Consider the following 18,529-nt stretch of genomic DNA (forward strand, 5'->3'; position numbering starts at 1 on the left):
ATCATTTGTCGCAACCGGAATTTTCAGCAAAGCATCCATGTGAGCGTTGATTAATACTTGCTTCTGCCCAAAACGCTCCTTGAGTAGGTCGACGGCCCTCTTGTAATTACTTTCACTCAATGGTAAACCTTGAATAACTCTTGCCGCTTCTCCTTTCAATAGCCCACACAAATAATTCATTTTATCCACGCCGCTAATGTCGGAATTTTTGTCAACAGACACTTGAAAACTGTCCCAAAACGACAGCCACTCCAAAGGGTTTCCTGAGAAGGACTTCAATGTAATTTTCAGTAATTTAACATGAATCGCTTCTTTCTTCGTCGTAGATTTGAAGCTCGCCGACTTGTTTTCTTCCTGTTTCTGTTTAACTTGAGCTTTCGCATCGCGAAGAAATTTCGCAATCTTGTTCTTTTGTCCTATCACATCATTGGTGTATTCAAGTGTTTGCGCAATTTCCTCTTCAATTTTATCTTCTGGAACAGCGAGCTCAATCTTCTGATTCTGTAGCGAGAGTCGTTCCATTCTGCTGAAGAGTGCTTCGAAGACGTCTTCAAGCGCGTCCAAGTTAGGCAAATAAGACTCCATAATTTCATTTGCCGCCTTTATTGCTCTTGTGCAATGTCTACGGTACGCCCTTCTGACGTTAATTAATCGCTTCAAATCTTCGCCCATTTTCTTCAGCTCCTCGGCGGAACCTTGTTGCATCCTGGTCCCGGCACCAATGTCTCAAGAAGTTCAAACAGGAACGACTCCACATAAACCAACTCGAGACGTTTAATTTCTTGACGGTTTACAAACCATATACTAAACCATGTGCTAATAAAGATGAATTCGAAAACCTTTATAGTAGACAAATTAGCATAATTGCGGGATGCCCGTGCGCCACAGCTACAACAATTCGCACGGGCAAATTCGGCTAGATTAATTCACAACAGAGGAAGCATGCTTTAGACAAGAGGGACCACAGCTGCACCACTTCCGTTCCACTTCCATCACCAAAGAGCAAGAGCTACTTGATGTCTGTTGGAAAAAATGCTTGGAAGATAAGATGGAGATTCCTGCCACAAAACTGAGAGGCGAGAATGGTGAATGGGAAAGACCCCCAACATGTTGCTTGGTTGACCAAATTGCAGATTCCAATCCTGATGAAGATAAATGTGATGAGTCTCAAATGGAAGTTTGTCCAGAACAACAAGACCCAGAAATCTCTCACACTGTGATGATGAACCTGAGGATGATGATCATGAAAATGGAGAACTTACAGGCTCAAGCAACATGGAGATAGATCAAACAGAATCTTAATCACTCGAGGAAGCAGAATCAAATGTTGGTGGTGAACAACTTCATACAGAGAGTGAAACAGAAATGAATGGCAAAACACTACCACAGCAAACACAAGACAACAAAAGAAAGAGAGCTGAGCAAGATCAATATTCAACTCAAGAACCACTAACAAAACATCAAAAATTAGATACATTGGTGTCCAAGACAGCAAAAGCTTTAGAGCAAGTTCTGGGAAGTTGCGAAGGAGTCCAGAAATTTGATAAACTCAAACAGAATGTTGGCAAAAACCCCAAATCCAGATATCACATTGAACGCTTTGAGGCACATCTTGTTAAAGTACAAATTCTAACACTTAAGGCATACAAGAAATTGTTCAATGACATTCAGACCTAGGAAGAAAGTTTCAAATCATCAAATCAAAGACACTCCACAGAGGATGACAATAGGACAAGCATTCTGATTGCAACAAAACGAAAACAAGTTAAGACTGCTTCAGGGCTGCTCAAACTCTGGAAGATCACAGTGCATGTTGTCTAACCCTAATCATTACTAACAGTCAGCTCGAGATCTCAAATTGACAAACTTAACAATAAATTGTGTAGCAACAATGTACAGGGGCTGTTAACATTTCATATGAAACAGCACTTAATGCAATACTGTTATTAATGGTTATAGTTTTGGTAAGAATGATATGGTAAGATACCAATCCTTGAAATGTACAAGGGGTAAACTTCATATGATGTGTAAATAATTTGTTGACTCTTACAGAAATTAAATACCCCCTTTAACATTATTTATTTTTTCATACCTGATATCTCAGCTGATGGACATTATATCCTGAAAAACCACTGGTACTGTGAAGAGTGATATTTAAAGCCTTAATTGTAATGGAGAATAAAAGCAAGCTTAACTCGTTTAAATTGTATTTTCATGGTTTATACTCCACTTTCTTATTCATAATTTCTGTTTTAAAAATAACTAGGCACATTCATTTATGAATTAATGGACTATCATCGAAAGAAAAATGAATATAACAAGGCAAATGAAATATCGATGAAAGAGCATGATCAACATTCATCTTCTCTAAACATAGCCTTTCGAAATCCAATAATTACCATATAAAGACCTTTAAGGAGAATCTACGACTTAATCATAAATAAAAACTCTGCAGAGAATATGTATTTTGATGAAACTCTAAGCGGTCGCCCGTAGTGCCTTCCACGCTTCACGATCGAACATGAGGTACGATAATTTACATTCACGAGAAGAACAGAAGAAAACAAAACCTACCTCTCGTTGCAAGGCCAGTAACCCAACATTTCCTCGCAAAAAAAATGTAAAATAGATTCGTATCGTCTCGCTGCTATGCAAAGTTACACGTAAAACGGGATGAGACCGACGGCGAAGGGGTCGCCATCTTGGATTTCGAATACAAAACTGTACGCGTGAGCCTGTGAGCGTCGTGGGGGGTATTCTGAGTCGACCGGTCAAGCCTTAAGTCACTTGAGCTAGCATAAGACGTTTTCGTGGTCATTCAATATCCCTTGTCAAAGGCTTCAAGTGCCAGTTGATAATTTTAACCCTAGATACGGCACAGTCCTGAACATTATTAAGTGTTCATTAAATTAAAAAAAATCAAAGGCTCTTGTGAGGTAACTCGTGAATGCAAAAGTGAATAGTGGCAACCGTAAAGCAGTACTCGCATCAAACTATGTTTAAAAAACGATTCGTGGCGACATGCGTAAATGAAGTGTGACCTGAAAGGCATTATTCGTATTGTGTTTGGTTGGCCCAGAACTCGAAATATAAAACGTATTTAAGAAGAAATTCTTTGGGGTCTTTAGTGTGGTTGACTTTTAAAGGCAAACAAAAAAAATGAGGTTTTGTCTTTGACATGTACGAGGGTTCGAACCAGGACCCTCAGCAAACCTTCAGCTTCAAAGACCACGCACCACGTCACTGCGTTAACGGTGCCTAACTATCTTGCATCCGTTGCGCAACGATTTAACAGCCTGCCAGGACTGCCAAAGAAGAATACGCAAATGAACACGCAACACCCACAGAAGTTTCCGCATCGTATTATCTGTTTCCATTGTGCTTAAAATCGCTGTTGACTTGGACAACAATCTCGATCTGCTTAAGCCGGATTCAACAGTGCGCAATTCTCGCCAAAATATAAACATTCGAAAGTTATATACATCGGTCGAGAGTTCTTTTGTCTATTTCTTTTAATTTCGAACTCCAAAAAACGTGAATATTTACAATTGAAGGAGGAGAGAACCTAAAGCGAGCCGTGAGAGTACGCAACATTTGAAAGTTCACGATCAGTGACCGAGTGACATTTCCCCCACATTACGATAACTCGTTCATTGCGCATGCGCGCATTCACCAGTTAAAATTGTCAAGAGGTAGTTTTCCTAATAATTTCCAGGGTAATCTAATCAACATTCCAAAACATCCTACAGCACATTCTAGAGATTTAGAAGGCAGAAACTGCTATTAACAAAGTGACACACTAGCACCTCTTACGGACGTGAATGAAAGAAACTGGCTACTCCGATTTGTTTTCAGTCTTATTTTATTTTATTTTTAGTGAACCTGTGTTAAGCAGGTGGGCCTGCTTGCGAAGAACTTAACATGTCACTTTTCTCATCAGACTATGGTATTTCTTTTACCGACAGAGGTTAGCGTCCATTGTACATTTCGAAAAATCAGCGGTGCGTTATTGTTAGTTGGCACTGGGTTGATCTTACGTAGATGCTCCAGTCTTGAAGAGTTTGTAGAAGCTTTCAGAGTGGCCACCCTGCCGGCAGCCAATGCACTGCGTGCGATAAGTGAAGGATCTGTGTGCTTTACGGTTCAGGCAGAAAACAGGTCAGCTCTTGAGGCATTATGGGAACGATATCGGAATGGAACACTGCAGAAGGATCTTCAAGAGTTTCTGGTGACGGATGAGATCATTCAACTGGCTGCGGATGGAGAGGAGGTGATTGTAACTGTGTACATTGATGAACAGGAATTCAGGAATGCTCTGGGAGATCTCACAAATATTGAACAACAAGGTAAATGATTTGTAAAGCACACAACACAGTCGTCATGCCGTAATATGGCTGTGTAGCAATACAATTTAATGCAAGTAATTTCATCGTCTGACCATCAAAGCTCCACTGTGGTCCTTCCAAAGCGAATTAACGCTTCAAGTATTACCGTGAATTGGCGTACATCGAGTATGTACAGAACAGGCCCTTTCATCGGCACTTTGCTGTGCTCTTTGAAAACTGTACTGAGAACGTTAAGAAATACATGTGGTCATAGAGAATTGCATTGAGAACACCGAGAGAATACAAAATGAACTGTCAAGAAAAACAGCTAAACATGAAAACCACACGTTAACTTTTTCTTCCTTTTGGAATAAATTTTCATTCTTGGTCCGGTTGTTTAAAGCAGGTCAAGCTAACTCAAGATTTGTGTTAGTTTTGAAGTCTGGTTTATGGCTCCTCGGTTTTGGTTTGTTCATTTTCTTTTTGCCCTACATCATGACTTTGGCTAAGACTGCATTCAACTTTTTAAACTTCGTGGAAGATAGCAGTGGAAATGCCTCAAACAGGAGAAACAGGAACCTTGGTTAGCTTTTTATCCCGGATTAGTGCTACCCATCTTCTGTACAATTAGGTCCTAGCGTCCTCGTTACAGACATCTAGGATTTCTGTCAGACTGGCTCGCAAACAGGCTTCCAAGTGGAGTATAGGGCGAAGAGAAAATCGGTGAGCGGTACAGGCCAAGCTCGGTTTGGAAGCGAGCTCGGGTCGAGGATTTTTCTCTTCGCCCTATCACCCACAGAGGGGCGTGTTCACAGGGAAAGTCAGACACATTGTAATAGTTTTCTTTTTAACAAAGTGGGATTAGATCTCCGTGCGATACAATTATATCTTCTGGCTTTTCAATGTGGTACTAAAAAAGCTAACATATCCTAAGAGCCCTGTTACTCCTCGATCACTTTGTTCTTTGTTTCGTTTAGTTACGCCGTTAAGCCAAAGTACAGTAGTTCAATTACAGTTTCCTTGAAGATTTATTGGTTGATAATTTATTTTTAGTTTTCGTATGTCCTGATCCCCGGGAACAAGAGCGGCCCATGAGGATGCACCGGAGAAATTCTGATTCCAATCTGTACTGCAAAACTCGGGGTGGCGAGCAGCCAAAAGAATCAAGAAGCAAAGCAGAGAATCCTGTAATGCACCAGGATCAAAATCCTGATGGCCAGGAAGAGGAGCGGCATAGATACTTAGGTCGAGAGAGACTCGCGATTGTTCAAAGTTATTTTGAAAAAGCTCTCGATGCACGTAGCATTACGACAGACACGAGTGACAGCGGAATTCCTCGTACTCATGGAGCCCCATCTGAATTTGGATTGGAAGAAATCAGCGGTAATTAAACGCTAACTTATTTCTTTACCAACCCGTTAGGTAATGTCGATGTTCTCGCCTCCCATGCCGTAGAAGGGCTCAAGGTTTAAGGAGATGGCAAAGGGTCGGGAGCCGATCTTGGCAAAGCCACTTCGACTTTAATTTTGGATACTAATTGGGAAGTCATATTGTACTTATGCCACTGCACAATTTAGCGTGCAGTTAATTCCTTAAGCGAACAATTTTGCCATGGCAGAGAGAACTTTGTTTCAAAAGAAAGAAAAGTGGCAAGGTTTTTCAATGATAGTGCTCTCTTTAGTTCTGGTTTTGCAGCTACTTTAAAGTTCCTTTGTCTTGAACCCGTAAGCTAAAGCAATGAATAAGCTAATGAATAAAGACTGAAATAGTTCAACAAGTACAACAATAATGGTGATAACTTAACAGAGTACTATCCGTCCATTTCGCATATAAAAATTCGTATACCAAACTAGTGGATTGGCAGACCAAATAATTTTTCCTTTTTTCTGACAAATTGGCGCTGAAAACCTTACGCGCAATAATCCAGTTGAGAGGTGAATAGCAGCATATAATTACCGAGTTTAAAAATCTAATCCAAGGGCGAATAATACACTACCACTGGTTTGGTATACAATATATGACCGTATAGTAAAACTGCTTTAGCTTTACCTGTCTTTCTCTATCTTTTCGAGTCACTGCAATGTAATTGGTCACATGAATTTATCCTTTATTGCTGGAATATAATTTTTTTCGCCTTTCCGAATGTGTGACCTGAACGCTTAAAAAAGACAAAAATACCTACTCCTTCTTTAAAATTCGGTTTATCACGAAAACCCTGTTCCGGGTGGCAATCCAGGGTTATCGGTACGACGCTTCTAAGCTTTTCAAAGCCAACTTTTATTATAGAGGCTGCGCTGGTTACTAGAAACGGCAATCTGAAATTTCAGCCGTTTGATCTCGTCAAATTATTCCTCTCCGTGTTCACAAGGGAATACTATCAAATCCTAATTGTCTGATCTAGCGTTCATGATATTACGAACTATGGTGATAAGCTTAAGTGTGTATTCGATAGTGAGTTGACTCTGACTTTCCGCGCGTGTTTAACACGGTGATAGCTTATGATTGCTAGGATGGGTACCGAAAACAGTTACTGTTGGACAACAGCAACAACGACATCACCTACGCACACAACAACCACAATATACATTGCAGTCGCATGTTACAGTCTGAAACAATAGATATCTTTTAGAGTGCTCTCCTGGTCAAAGAGCTTAGCGAGCCGGTGAGATGAAAAAGATTGGATTACACTTTGCACATGTTTCTTAAACCTGAGGTTGAAATGTATCAAACGTGTTGACCATGGTTCACGGAATTATTTTTAGTCAATACATATTTTATATAAAAGAAGATTGATAACTATCTTTGATTTTGTATTCAGATCCAACGGATAGAATCTGCTTGAAAGATATCAGTCAAGCAATCGTCACGGAAATGGCAAACAGGATTTCGGTTGATCCAGATACCGAAAAACAGTTTTGCCAATCCCTCGGGCTTGGTCCTAAGAGCTTGCACCATTCAGAAGTGCTAAGGAATATCAGGGAATTATTTCCCGATACGCCTATCAAAGTGTTAAAAGACGTCCTTGAGGCTTTGCAGCTGTTGGAACTCGTAGACCTTTTGGACGAGGCATTAAAACAACGGGCACTTCGTCCTGCTCTTCCCCTGAAAGAAATAGAGAAGTTGCCAAATGCCAGAAATAGACCCACAATGCTTTACAGTAAGGCATCAGTTTTGATTGTCGATGCAAATGAAAGCGATTCAGGTGGTAATGCTAAACAAATTGAGTCTTTTTTTAAATTTCTTGATTCACGGAACGAAGTAACTACAATAACCGCGAAGGGGGTGGGAGAAATGAGGAAAATTCTGGAAGAGAAGATGCACAGCAAGCAGGAGATGGAATCGAGAGATTTAAGAGACGAAAATGACGAGAAAGATTTAAGAATGCGTTTGCAAACAGAGCGTCTACATCAGGTACAGATGGAGCAGAGAAATCCCACAGTTGAAACAACAACAAGCGAGTCCTCCCCTCGTGAGACGGATGGCATTCCGCAGCGGAAAGGGCTCACTGGACAAGAATCTCGGTTAAAAGAGAAACTAGACGAGGTGATGAAAAAGAGAGAACAGTGGGCTATAGAAGGAAAGCCGAGCATCGAGATGGCGATAAAGCAGAAGGAGGACGAGCTTCAAAAGGCGAAGGAGAAGTTTGAAATGGATCTTTCAACAACCCTGAAGAAATGGAAAAGTAAGAAAGGTTGGTTAAAATTAATAATAATTTCTTATGTGATTGTCCCTTTTCAGATTCTCCAGCATTTAGCGTGAATAAACATATTGGCTGCAAAAGTGGCTCTGCACACCGACTCGTATCCACCAGGGCCCAGTTGTTCAAAGCCCGATTAAGCTAATCCTGGGTTAACGTGAACTTTGAGTCTTTTCTGTCACTCAACTTAAAAGAAATTTACAGAAAGCTGTAACTCGAACCAAGTTATTGTTCCTCATTCCAATCACAAAGAGTATAAGCATCGTGCGATACTGGATGTTGGAGTGACAGTTTGTCACACTCGTCATCCAACTGGTATAACCAATCTTCGTCTTCGACTATGTGATCTATATTATCGAATGCTACTGGTTGAGAAGTCGGTCCCCTTCCTTGCTTTCTGTTTAGAATAGGTAGCCTTGAAAAGTTCGCTCTGGTTTATCTACAGCCACTTTTCTCTTGAAAACAATCGTGTGTTCTCCTCCGTTCGAGCATTTCTCATATTTCTCATGTTGATTTCAAGTTGCTGCAGATCAGGTTTACGTATTGGCTCTACCTGTATAAAATCTTGGTTTTAAATATTTCTTCACTCAGTATCGCACCCTGCGGGAGGTCTCGGAAAACCAGGGGAAATGTTTTTGGACAATACTTGTCAGGGGCACCCAACGGAATATTTCCGTAAAATATCTGCTCGGATGGAAGGATCCCTAAAAGTTTCGAAAATTTTCGCCTAGCAATCCTCTAGACTTTTCGAGATTTTTCGGAAAACCATAAGTTGCCCTAGAATTTTCGGAAATTATGTGTTCACGTTTTAAAACTCCCGTAATTTTCGGATGGTGTTTTTTTGCGCTAAAATTTTCGTACATCGTAACTAGTTTAAAAGCAGCCCTAGAAATTTCCTTGAGCAATTCAGATATCATCAGGAATGTACATGAACGATAATAGCGCTACTCCGCTAGTATTGGCACTAATGATATTGTAATTAGTGCTGTTTAAAAATGCGGCTTCCGTTCTGGTTTCAAAAAATGGGGGTCATTAAGCATAGGATGGAGGCTAGAAATCACCTCTCCATAACGACCACACAATTTTGTTGCTGTTTAACAACGATTCAGACTTAGTAACTAGAACATTTTTTGAAAGGGGTTGGAAGAGAGAAATTGATCACTAGCAGGCAATTCCAAAACAAAGGGTTTCACGGGTCGTTGATCAATTTTGAACTATTTCCTTTCTTATTTTTTGGACGTAGAGTTCAGCTAACTAGAGTTTTCTACCAAACTTGGGTGACTTTTCCTCGAATGTATCGTGAACATTTTAGTTATCAATGTTGGCTACGTGTTGCCATGGTAACCACATTGAAAGTTCCCCTAACATATCCGAACAGATAAATATTTTTTAGGGCAGCTCCAAATTAACTAAACAGACTTCTAAAGCATGCAGAAATCCGTTTAAGGCACTTCTGACGTATTCGGGACGATTTGGTCGTTGGGTGCCCCTGACTTGTATTGTATTCCGTCAGCAAATTCTCCTCAAAATAGTTTGCTCTAATTCATTGTCAAGGGCCCCGAAATCAACTCTAAGCTGTGTGAAAATGATCGTTGGGTCACCTAGATTTGCTGATAAAAATAATGAGGATTTCACAATTTTCGACGCATGGAACATGAAAAAATGCTCCTCTTGTGGAGTGATACCGAGGTCAGCTCCCCCATTCCTCAGAAATGACAGTAATGGGCGGATACAGTCTTGAAAGATCGAACCCATCTTTTTCAGGCTGTTACTTTCTGTACATCAGTTTTTAGTCGGCCGTGTGACGATGCCGTCACTTGAGAAGCGTCCTAGTTCCTCCAGTTCTTGGGTTTTGAAGGCCCCAACACATAAAACGAGAGAAAGAGGTAACAAAGGAAATGCCTGATTTCGATCTAGGACGATTGTCGGTGAGAAGAATGGAAAACCTTACAACCCAGTCACGACTTAGAATTCCTGGTTTGTTTTATTTTTATGTTGATCGTAGTAGAGATGGCGCTGTAGAGAGTCAAAACTTTGAGCTGCTTTCTTTCTGTGGACATGGAAGTAATGACGCCGGAAGCTTCCAGTAGGGTTGACTGTTTAAACTTCCAACCTCTGTTCACAGCAATTAAAACAAATTGTCCTTGTTGGGAGTTATTGATGCAAGACCCTGTGGTGTATAAACAATGTCAATGTAACTCACACTTACCCTCTCCCACAGAGCATGCTTCACCAACAGGGATTCCTCAAGGCTTTCTGTTTAAAAGAGAAAGCAGCGCAATGCGCCAGCCTTCAATGACAAGGTGACGTGCGCGAAGAAGAAGATTGGTTACGGCAACAAGTAGATGACTGTCATTCCAGCTTCCAATATACTACGATGCTTACAATCTTGGTGATTTGTATCGAGACCAGACGCTTGGTTCATTCAACCCTTTCTAGAACGGGCTTTTATTGGTCAGTGAACACTAACCGAGCACATCGAATTTTTCCCAGATACGTTTCTGACGGCTTTGCCAACAATAAAAACGTTTTTCAAGTTCAAGGTCGCCGCGGGTAGTCTGAAATGTCAGCCGTCTCCTCCCCCTAACCCACAGGGGGCGCGGGAGAGAGACGTTTGAATTCCGAGCGTTATAATGTCGTCCGTTGACGTCACGTACTTTGGCGAATATGGTAGGTAGTTTTTGATTGGTTCTTACCTAATTGAAATAGATAACCATTTCTTATTGGTCGAACTTGCGAAAACAGATATTTCATTTCGGCGGCGAATATAAAGTGTTGACAGGCCAGACACAACTCGTAAGTTCCTGGTGTGAAAAGTGACTTCTCGTTTAACGTAGTTTTGCTCTCACGAGTATATCTCTTAAAGATTTTCCTTTTTGGTAAGAGATAAGTGGGAGGCTCTTTCAATATTTCTCGAGCCGTATGGTAAGTTGTGAAGAAGGGAAGAATTTTATTTCGCACTTTCTCGTTTTGTTGTAAAGCCGACTTCCGTTCAGTGAATTTAGTCTCAGAGGTTATTTTTTCAATGAGATTGTGTTGATAGCCTCTTGCCTGAAGGCGCGTTTTGAGGTTGGTGGTATTGCAATAGAATGATTTCACTGAGTAGTTGGCTCTCAGAAGTCTCAGCGATTCTACAATCATGCGGGAATCCTTGAGCCCGCAGAGACCTTCCAGTACAGATTTTTCTTCCTGCCACCAACCGGGGTCAGAAAAGCCGGGACTAATAAAAGTGAAGCGCTGAGAACTTCTTCGAAACACCTCCTCTGCAAAATAATTCTATTACAACATCATCCACTTCAAAACGCACTTTTGGGCTAGAGGCTACCCTCACAATCTCATTGAAGAAATAACCTCTGATTTTCACCGAACGGAAGTCGGCTTTACAACAAAACGATAAAGTGCGAAACAAAATTCTTTCTTTTGTCACAACTTACCACCCGGCGTTGCACGCTTAACCTCAAAAACATCTTGAGGAGCACATGACTTTTAATTCAAAACCAACCATTATTCTGAAGGACCTACGCTTTTTTCATACAAAAAAAAAAAACCGTCAAAAAAAGCAAAACCATAACGAGAAGCCACATTTCATACCACCATACCACGGCCACGTTAATATAAGTCGTGTCTGGCCTGTCAACATTTTATTTACTAATAGCATTTCTCGGAACATTTTTCGATTCATCTTCAGTGGAAAATGAAGTACGATCCCGTGCATACATTGTTGATGCATTGCCTTCAAATTTTACGGCTAACAAAACGCACACAACCTCCTACATTATGCATGCTGCAATGCACGCCGCGCGCTTCCATGACTCGTGGCCGCCATTTTGTTTCAAAGGTTTTATTTATGCAAAATTGCATGAATTACTGTGTGACGTCAACGGACGACATTATAACGCTCGGAATTCAGACGTTTCTCTCTCCTGCGCCCCCTGTGGGTTAGGGGGAGGAGACGGCTGACATTTCAGACTACGCCGCGAGCAGAATCTGCACCTTCTCCGGTCTAGATCCAGTTAGTATTGAAATATTGACAACAAATCGTATCATGCGATATTCGCAGGATAATTGTTAATTATCCGGGATTAAAACATAACCTCACATTTCTCTCATAAATACCACTCCTCGCCATTCAATTCTGTGGTAGAGCAGCCGTGCTAGCAATCGGAAGATGATTGGTTCCAGACCATGTTGGGAGAACTCGGATTTCTTTTTTCGAGTGTGCCTGTGTCACTTACTGAAAAAATTTCGACATTTAAATACTGGCAGTGTGTAGGATGTTTGCTACATGAAACTACAATCAAGGACATTTTCTTTAAGTCAAAATGTTTGAGACAAATTCTCATTCTAAGGGTTTCCCTACGCACGCGACAGAAACACGGTACGCGCAAACGAAAAATCTCCGTTCCCTACCTTACCCCTCCTACTTCACCCCTTACAATTTTTACTGAGCCCGTGTGGGGAAAGGTGTGGGGTAGTAAAATGGGTTGTAAAAGGATAACATGCCTTCTTTGGTTAGGTTACATTAGCACATCCTTTCCCTCGGTGACCTCTCTCTTCCTGCCCCTTCTCCGGTGGCTTCCACTACCATTGGCTTTTTCTTTAACTTGTGTGCTACAACCTTTCCTATGAACACTCACACAGGCGACAGGCTATACTATAATTCTATGCAAGATGCTGGTTTTTCCACACCCTCCGTAGTCCGTTCTCCCGCAGACTTTCCTCGTTTCATCTATTTCATCTTCTACTTCGTGAAAAATGTTTAAACTCGGCATAATGTTTAATGGGTTCAATACGCCTCTTTCAATACATTTTGTTGCAGCCTGAATTTTTTTTTACTTTTTTTTCTATCTGTTACAGATGGAAAATCTACCCTTTTTGCCATATTTGAAAGATATGATGCACGTTTCCGGCTTAACCTATACGATATGGATGTCCGTGAGATGATGACATCTGTAACACAAGAATTGGCCGACATTCCAGATTGTACGAAGTTATGGATACATTCTTATAAGTTTAATCACGGACATAGAGAAAATATTACAGAGACTCTTCGACTGTCCTGTGCCCCCAGTATAATGTCTGATGTTGTGGCCACCATCCTGAAGGTTTTTTACAAGCGCTGGGAGACACTGGACATAGTTTCAATGATGAAGGAGGTTGAAAGGACGGTCATCAGAGATAAATCCACCATTCCTAGTGGTCGGCTGCCAAAAGTGATGATAACTGATAGTTTGTCCACTCTTCCCAGACTTCAGAAAAAGGAGGAAGTTCCATAAATAATGAAGTACTTCGGCCCTCCCCTATTTGTTTTGCGGCCACACTTTCTGGATGAGAGAACCTGGTGTCCCGTTGGCACTAGAAAAAAAAACATTTACAACTAGCAATAACAGTACTGATGATGATATTGTTGATAATGACAGTGATAGCGATACTAGTAGTCAACAACAACAACAACAACAACAATTTATTTACAAATTCAGATGATACAAGGGGCTTGTCCCGCAAATAGCCACAAAGCTAGTCGAGGCGGGACAAGACGACCACGAGAGCATAATGGAAAAAAAATTACAATAAATTGCAAACATGCTGGAAAACGGAAAAACTTAACTTTACAACTCAGATTTAGATAAGGCTATGCAACAAAATTAAAGTAAATTATATGTAATTTTTTATTATCATTAATATTACAGTAGAAAAGAGATGAAGAGGGAAAAGGAAATCAGATTATACTAGCAAAGGGAAGGACATGGATGATCAGTTTCAAGTACATCAAATAACATTAGAAGTCATAGTACTTAATGCTAATGATAAATATAATTTAACAAATTGCTTCCGAGCATTAGGCGACAGCGCACCTATTGTTAATATGTTGTCAAGTCTCTACATTCTTGTTTGTCTGTTCAGCCAGGGGAAACCGGTGCAAAATTGTGTTAACTGGGGGGATTTCAGGGTTTCAAATATGTTACAAACTTGATACAAACAAGCAGTGTTTCTCAGAGCGCGATCAACGAAAGAAAATACAAGCCCGGGAAAAACAGATATGTCTGATCGCTGGTTAGAAAGAAGTGACGGAATCGATAAGTACTGTTTACTTTTTTCCGGAACAAGGAAAAGTTAATTTCGTTTTAAGTTTTGACCTTGCGACTTCCATATTATATACATTCAACAGTATTTTTAAAATTGATTAACAAGCAGTTTCTAACGAACATAAAAGAAACATGTTCTACTTTTAGTTTTGTTCTGATTTAGCGTATAAAGTTCCACTGAAGTAAAACTTGTTGATTTCAAGTGCAACGTAATTTTATAAGGATTAAACGATTTATAATGAATAAATTCAGTTGTTTATAAAAAATGACGCTTTTGTGTTTCAAGATTTTCATTTTTGAATGGGCTTCAGTTTCCAAGCCAATTTGTGGTGGTCAAATTTATTTTCCTGAAAGGAAAATTGTATGCGCGGTTGCGCGTATGCGCGATCCTTTCCCACAAAGGAGTAAAGGACAAAACACGTTACTAGCATAAAAAGGTTTCCAAGGGAAGCCGTTTACTTCAGTTCTCAGAATGGCCGGCTATTCAACTTTCCCTGAAAGGCTTCGGAGCAAATGCAGCCGCAAAGTATACCGGCCAGCCTGCTGAAGGCATTCATTTGCCGAGTGCTGGGCATCACTTTAACCTTGAATATTAAACATTGATTGTATAAACTAATGATTTTATCTATTGTATTATCGTATTAGCATATTAGCATTCATTATTTTGGAGTATTTTAGTTTTTGTAGCCACCTTTTTATATTTTTATTATTAGAGAAGTCTTGGAGAAACATTTTGAAAATAAAAATTAGCGAAATGATTAGTAACGAAAAACGTTTCACCGTCAAATTGCATTGTCAAATTCAAAATGCACGAAGCTCATCACATTTCATTTTAAACTCATGCATGCACAGGCGGATAGCAACCAACACTTTTTTTAAACAAAATCGGAATAAAGGATTCGGACAAGTGTAGCTTTTGTGAAAATGAACCAGTACACTTACTCCACTTATTTTGGAATTGTCCAAAAACTAGCCCTTTTTGGAACAATCTAATTACGTGGCTCTCCCTTTTCAGTGTTATTTTAAAAGATTTCCATCTTAACTCTGCAGCTCTAGGATTAAGGCAATCTCTATCCGCTAACTACAAGATATGTCATTTGGCAATGTAAACTCATTCAACGCACTCCCGATCTACAAGGCTACCTTAGCCTACTAAAGGATACAAAGATCTAGATCTTGAATCTAATAAGCCAGCATCAACTAATCCAAAAATATGGGACACTTTAAATAAATGGATATAGAACCCAAAAATCACTCTCACTTCCTTGTTTATGTCCTCTCACACACAAACAAACCTTATAAACTTTAATAAACTTTAACTTACGGTGAAAGCAACTCATACATCCTTTCAGCCAAAAATTCACTTTTTTGTATGATTATTTTTTAATCGTACCAGGTACTACTGTACGCAATTTTTTTCCTGCACATATGCTATAATCCGTTCATTGTAAATCTAATTTGTGTTCAGGAAAAGTAAGTATTGTTAGCATTATAAGTTTTGCAATCATCTAAACTAGTGAGCAGCACTCTGCGAACTGTAGTTATATATTAACTTCTTTATTTCTCCTACGCGTTTCGTGTGACTAACGCACACTTCGTCAGGGCGTTTAACAGTACAACATGATGCGCTGTATATATACCTAACTCATGCTCGGCAAGGTGTGACATACTTTGTGCGTGATATAATTTTGGGGCCCACAGTTTAGCATGAGTTAGGTATATATACAGGCGCATCATGTTGTATTGTTAAACTCCCTGACAAAGAGTGGGTTAGTCACACGAAACGCGTAGGAGAAATAAAGAAGTTATACAACTACAGTTCGCAGAGTGCTGCTCACTAGTTTAGTTTTTATTAAATTGTGTTTTCACTCCAGATGTTTACCAGTGGCTGATCTTTTATGCTCTTCAACGCGTAGGTGAAGGTGTAGGCGAGTATAGCCGACATAGTCCTTACGATTAAGAGGAAGGACGCCCACAAGCCGCACCGTTAACACAAAGGTGATATTTATAGCTGTACTGAACTTTCGATGGGGACATTGGTTAATAGCGACTTTACGTCTAATGACACGATGATCTCGTGATACTGGATCCTCTCACTAGTGATAGTGTATGTAAAGTGAGGATCTATGGTTTACCTAAGATCCACAAGTTTCGGCGTACCGTTAAGAGCTACTATGTCGTGAATCAACACCTTTGATAATGGTTTGTATGCTTTTCTGGATGACATCTTGTCTCCTTCATGGAGAACCCTCATGGAAAACACTAATGGGATTTGACCTCGTTGGTTAAAAATGGTGAAATAAGACCTTCACTTATGACATCAAATTCGTGTGATACCTCCCCTTTAACAGATCCCTCGCACTTCAGGTGACAAACTCTGCCCACTTTAGTATCACCATCAGTAGTGAGAAGATCCAGGACCACGAAATCATAGCCATGGTGTCATTCGACCTAGAAACGCTGTTTACTAACGTTCCTATCGAATGCGCTGTACGCGTCGCGTTACAAAAGCTGGAGGGTGACCCACCCTTTCTAACCACACAATAACACCTGCTCAAATTGCATACTTCTATTATAATGAATCGATCTACAAAACAAACGGAAGGTACAGCTATTGATATCCCAGTTTCTGCGGTTATTACTCACCTCCACATGAACATGCTTGAAGAACAGGCAATAACAACCGCATAGTACAAGCCCGAGTTCTGGAAGCGCTACGTATAGATGACATGCAACCCCTGAAACAAGTCAGTGTTACCAATTTTCTGTCTTGACAGCCAGCAGACCTCAAACCGTTTCACCACGGAGACCAAGACTGACAGCAATATCGCCTTCCTGCACACGTCAGTTTCGAGAGTACCAGAAGGCTGCCTCACCACCAGTGTCCGCAGACAACCGGCACACACTGATCAATTGACTTAGCGTATGATGCAAACTACCCTCAATCAGTAAAACGCGGTCTTGTCAAGTGCTTATATGACCGGAGAAACATGTTGGGACCCGACCATCAGCTTTCTCTAAGAAGAAGAAACAATCATCATTTTACTTTTTTCTAGAAGCTGTCCAAGACCCAACTCAAAGATTACTCGTCCAGGTGTAGTATTTGTACTAGTTATCGGCCTGAACAATGTGAAGAGACACTAAACCTCCTGATGTGCCTAATTTACCTTGAGAAAAAGTCTGGGTTAATAATTTGTGATGAGTAGGACGACCCTTCTTGATAGCTATGGATTATTCTTCTGGTTATTTTGAGCTACGGGATATGAGTAGCACCACATGCATTCGTGTCATCATTGTTTTGAAGCTATGGTACTCTAGGCATGGTATTCCTGTGATAGTTATCAGTGACAATAGGACCCCATTCAACAGCGAAAACTTCGAGACCTTCAGAAGGGAATAAGACTTTCACCACATCAATCTTTTATTATGCAGATGGCATGACTGTGTCGAAAATTCGTCAAGACCTGTAAGTCGTTGGCGACAAAAGCTCGTGCTGATAAGCGTGACTTGTTACTTGCGTTATGAACGACTCTCCTGTTCAGCTACTATAGCTAATACTTCAATTTGTCTATTTATGCGTAGCCACCTTTTTTAACACATGAACACTGAGACAGAGATGAAAAGTAATTTTGTTTTTTTCCCTTGCATGTGTTAACTATTAAAGTAAGCAAGGAAGGGGGCATAACGAGTGTAATTAGATGAAGTAGTGGTCTTCTCCGCAACTTTTTCTTGGTAGAAGTTAAGTTTGTTTGCAGACTTGTGTTTTCTCTCCTTCTGTAGATCCAACTGACAAATTAAGAAACAGCAAAAACATTGCAAACAACACTAACAACAAAAAAACGAACACTAAACACGAAAAAAAGAAACCCGGAAAAAATAACGAGCTAACTAACGGACGAACGAACGAACGATCGAACGAACGAACGAACGAACGAACTAACGAACTAACGAACTAACGAACTAACGAACTAACGAACTAACGAACTAACGAACTAACTAACGAACTAACTAACTAACCAACCAACCAACCAACCAACCAACCAACTAACTAACTAACTAACTAACTAACTGACCGACCGACCGACCGACCGACCGACCGACCGACCGACCGACTGACTGCATGACTGACTGACTGACTGACTGACTTACTGACTGACTGACCAACTAACTAAAAAAACAATATAGAAAGAAAGAAAGAAAGAACTACTAATAAGCAGTTGTGACTCTGGTTCTCTGCAATTTGTTTGTTTGTTTGTTTATTTTAGCCACATCTCTACGAAGTAGTCTATGAAACGAGACTACGTTAACTAGAACCTATAAAATATATAAATAGATAAATAAATAAATAAATAAGAATACGCTGAATTACCACTATACTCATGACACTTGGCATTAAATTAACATTTTACTTCCCGATTTCG

At 40.2% G+C, this 18,529-nt stretch overlaps 1 long non-coding RNA gene and 1 pseudogene across 2 annotated transcripts in view; one reads left to right on the top strand and one right to left on the bottom strand.

Annotated features, from left to right (window-relative positions):
* The window catches only part of LOC146470284 (uncharacterized), a 12,149-nt gene extending 9,465 nt beyond the window's left edge, over window positions 1-2,684 (bottom strand). Inside the window, exons 1-2 of the long non-coding RNA XR_014867080.1 lie at window positions 2,575-2,684; window positions 2,093-2,138 (exon numbers count right to left, since the gene is read on the bottom strand). This is a non-coding gene — a long non-coding RNA (uncharacterized LOC146470284). The remainder of the gene's footprint in view (window positions 1-2,092; window positions 2,139-2,574) is intronic.
* The window catches only part of LOC146470283 (uncharacterized), a 29,324-nt pseudogene extending 15,147 nt beyond the window's left edge, over window positions 1-14,177 (top strand). Inside the window, exons 3-7 of the transcript XR_014867078.1 lie at window positions 3,966-4,346; window positions 5,379-5,708; window positions 7,144-8,016; window positions 12,880-13,459; window positions 13,815-14,177. The product of XR_014867078.1 is annotated as an uncharacterized LOC146470283 (transcript). The remainder of the gene's footprint in view (window positions 1-3,965; window positions 4,347-5,378; window positions 5,709-7,143; window positions 8,017-12,879; window positions 13,460-13,814) is intronic.
* Window positions 14,178-18,529: the final 4,352 nt, after the last annotated feature.

The sequence above is a fragment of the Pavona decussata genome, unplaced genomic scaffold (assembly GCF_977016875.1).
Source record: "Pavona decussata unplaced genomic scaffold, jaPavDecu1.1 SCAFFOLD_114, whole genome shotgun sequence".
NCBI lineage: Eukaryota > Metazoa > Cnidaria > Anthozoa > Scleractinia > Agariciidae > Pavona > Pavona decussata.